This window comes from Eubalaena glacialis, chromosome 2 (genome assembly GCF_028564815.1).
Source record: "Eubalaena glacialis isolate mEubGla1 chromosome 2, mEubGla1.1.hap2.+ XY, whole genome shotgun sequence".
Taxonomy (NCBI): Eukaryota; Metazoa; Chordata; class Mammalia; order Artiodactyla; family Balaenidae; genus Eubalaena; species Eubalaena glacialis.
Window position 1 is genome coordinate 58,764,018 of NC_083717.1, and position 4,119 is coordinate 58,768,136.

General features: G+C 40.0%; 1 non-coding gene across 1 annotated transcript; it reads right to left on the reverse strand.

Moving 5' to 3' along the window:
• Positions 1–3,429: 3,429 nt before the first annotated feature.
• TRNAK-CUU (transfer RNA lysine (anticodon CUU)) lies at positions 3,430–3,502 on the reverse strand. The gene has a single exon. It is a non-coding gene; the product is annotated as a tRNA-Lys (tRNA).
• Between the last annotated feature and the right edge of the window lie 617 nt (positions 3,503–4,119).

Here is a 4,119-nt window from a genome sequence, read left to right on the forward strand (position 1 = left end):
GCTCTGCCCCACCCCCACCGCCCGGGCTGCCTGGGATTTTTAAAGCTTAAATTTGATTTTGTGTGTTGTTGGGACGATGGGAAAGGAGGCGGCGCCTCACCCGCAATAAAAGAATGGGAAAGGCCCAGTTTCGGAGGCCCTTAGGCAATATAGGGCCACAACGATGTGGGCTTTGAAATGGCCTGAGAGAAAAGGCTACCTCTGAAGCCTACTTTCAATAGCATCTCTACTAGTATCTGCATGTGAAAGCTTTAGGGTCAGCAATCTGGCTGGAAGAGGGTAGGTAATGGAGTCTGCGTCTAGCAGTTTCGTTGTTTAGCAAGCTCACTGCCAGTTTATTTGGTGGGACTGACGGCCATCTGTTGGGTCCTGCTCCTCCCCTTCTTCAGCCCCGATCCTGCGGAAATGAGGACGGAGAGGGAGACACAAGGCAGGCTGGGGGGGAGTCGAAGTCTGGCTTTTTGAGATAATGGAGTTCAGCCCACCTCCGAAAGAGGCCAACGTGAATAATACCATAGGATACCGAGGTCGGGGTTCTGCACCTGCCCTATTTGTGCAAATTTTTGTCACCTAATTTCTTTGAGCTATTATTGAATATGCACACAAATGAATTTCCTCATGTCAGTTCCCCTGTTCAAAAAGTGTGTAGTTTGCTCAGCTGCAAAATGGGAATAATAGTACCTTTCCATCGGTTTACTGTGAGAGTTGCATGGAAAGGCTTAATGCGGTGCTGAACAGTGAACTGGTGCTCAAGAAACGTTAAGGAGGATAAATCCCAAAGTCCTTAGCTTGGCATTTGAAGTCCTTCCACAAACAGTCCCCAACCGTCCTCCAGCCTTTATACTTGTCTCATCAGTGCCTTTTCTAACCCACCCCCCCAACATGCTATGCACCCCATGAATTCCAGACGCCTCTCCATTTATCTGACGCCAACTTCTCCTTCAGTCTTCCCTTAACACAACCCCTTCTTTGACCACCGAAACCCACAGAGAACCCTTACTCCATTGTCTGTACAGCATCTGGTCTGTACTGCTTAAGAGTATCAAAAGAAGGGGCAAGGGTCTCTTTGTGACCACACCACCACACCAAAACCCTGAAGTACACTTCTTTTTTTAACGTTTTGAATACAAAATATTTCAAAATAATTCAAAATTCAATACCTCAAAAAAATTTTAATATAAAAATGAAGATAGTGAAAAGTCCCTTTCCTACTTCAGTCCCTCATCTGCCCCTTTCCCCAGCAAAGGTACTACCCCGTTGGTACCCAATTATTCCTCCCCCAGCAAAATAAATACACACAAATTCCAAATATGTCTATTTCATTTCTAAACAAGTGAGTACATATCTCTAAATGATAAGGGCTTTTTAAAAACACAATACCATTATTACATTTAAAAATAAATGCTTCCTTAATATCTTCAAGTATCCAGTCAGTGTTCAAATTCCCAGGATTGTCTCATACAATCTCATGATTGTATTGTGTATTTCACATTATAATCTTATGATTGGTTGGTTCAAATCAGGATCCAAACACTGTCCATGTATTTCATTTGATTGAGTTCACTCTGTCGCTCTCTTTTTCTTGCCATTTATTTGTTGAAGAAACTGGACCACTGAGAATTAGCACACTTTCTTAAAGTGATTTATTTATTGAATAATTTAATATAAAGCCTCCAAATATGAGTTCGATGGGAGAATAAAATGTGTTTAACTTAGTGTATCTTTGAATATATTCTTTTAGTACAAACAGTTATAAATCATTAGCCAACATAATAAATCACCAGCCAACAATAAGACAATATAGTTTGAGATTGCGCTCATTTCTAAATCTTACTTCTGAAGTAGCTGTGATCATAATGTCCTCACTTGAGCTGAATTTAGGTCCACATCTAAACAAACCATTGCTTTTCCTACAGCTTTGGAAATGAAAGGAAAGGAAATGAAGATGATGACAACTATTTAATATAAGTTTGAAATGAAATGAAGATGATGGCAACTACTTAATATAACATATAAAAAAAAAAATTTTAAATCAAAATCACCTCCCCACAGAACACTGATTGCATTAGTTTCCTGGGGCTACCATAACAAAATACCACAAACTGGATGGCTTAAACAACAAATGTATTGTCTCACTGTTCTGGAGGCTAGAAGTCCAAGATCAAGGTGTTGGTAGGGTTGGTTTTTTCTGAGGGCCCTGAGGGAGAATCTGTTCCAGGATTTTCCCCTAGCTTTTGGTTGTTTGCTGGCAATCTTTGGCATTCCTTGGCTTATAAACACATCACTCTGATCTCTGCCTTTATTTCACGTGGCATTTTCCCATGTGTCCAAATGTGCATTTCTGGGTGCCTGCCTGTGTCCATATTTCCCCCTTTTATAAAGACACAAGTCATATTGGATTAAGCGTGCATTCTACTCTGATATGACCTCATCTTAACTAATTACATCTGCAACAACCCTGTTTCCAAATAAGGTCACATTCTGAAGTACTAGGGGTTAGAACTCCAACATACGAATATCAGGGGACACAAATTCAACCCATAACACTGACCTTCAATTTAAAATGGATATATATTTAAAAGTAAATATATCTTCATTGACTTCTCATCAATTTACCAGTTTGATTTTTCTCTGACAGAGTTTGCCTTTTTAAAAATTCTACTTCACCTCCCATCACCTAGAGATTAAATATTCCTTTGTAATAATAGGAGTATTTAGGGGTCTTCATTTTCGATTGTGAAATTTTCCATGTGTTTCTTCCAAAGTCTGAAATAGTATCTTGAATTGATGATAATAACATATGGTAATTGTGGAGAATGTTTGAGAATTGCTGGGAATGACAGGAAATATTTAAGCAAGGAAAGAATTTGCAGCTGTGAACGTAGAAGCAAAGTTTTGCCCTAAGAAATTGAGTTCTTTTAGGAAAACATATGAAGGAAAAAATAATTACTTGCTTTGAGATATGGTTTTTTTAATTGAGGTATAGTTGATTTACAATGTTGTGTTAATTTCTGTTGTACAGCAAAGTGATCCAGTTACACACACACGTGCACAGACACAGACATACATACACATTCTTTTTTATATTACTTTCCATTATGGTTTATCACAGGATATTGAATATGTTTTGAGACTGCAAAATTGCTGCAGTAAAAATGTTCAGTTTGGATCACTGACTTAGAAAAAAAGGATTACAAAACTCCTATGTCTGTTCACAATAGCTATCATCACTAAAACAATCTTACAGTGGTTTAAACAGCCCATAATAATCACTAGCCCTTCCCAAATGCACAAAGTAAATTACTTAGAGGAATTCAAGGATATGAAATTAATGTGCATAGTAAACCCTGTGAATCAGAGCTGATCTCCAAACTACTTTTCAGTATCGCAGAACATAATAGCGAATTGGAAAAACCGCAGAAAAGCAACCGCCCAACGTGGGGCTCGAACCCACGACCCTGGGATTAAGAGTCCCATGCTCTACCGACTGAGCTAGCCGGGCAACTGAGCAAGGCCCTTTTTCTAAATCTTTTCAAAGTAATAAGATTGTTTTAACTTGTTCCAAGACATATTTTGTATTTAAATTTTTTTCCCATAATTTTTTTTGGTAAAGCTTTTTACTACTCTCAAAATTGTGTTTCATTTCTGATTCTGTGCACACAAACTTTTACTGTTTAATAAATGTTTAAATGGCCCTCTAGTGGTCAGCGGTAAAGCGGGCTGATGCAGGCGCCCCTGAACTCCCGCTGAGAGGACGGAAGTGAGCGTGGGGTGCCTCTTGTTTATCCCCGAGATCCCCGCTGAGAGAGCGCTCACCCCCTGCCGCTCCGGGGACCAAGAATGTTCTCGACACCTGCGTGGCCGGACACAACAGCTGGATCTGAAGGAACGTCCTGCGTACCTTCTAAAGAAGATCAGAATCCAAGGCACATGTGTAGAGCTGGCTGGCCTCTCGGGGGCCCCCTTGTGGCTTTGAGGTATCTGGCATTTTTCTACGGCACGACGGTGGTTCAACGAAGCCATGCCCCATTGTTCACAAAGTAGAAGATTATTAAAAAGCTAACGCAGTCTCAGAAATTAATTGAATTAATTGTGGCGTTTGCTCACACACAGAACTAA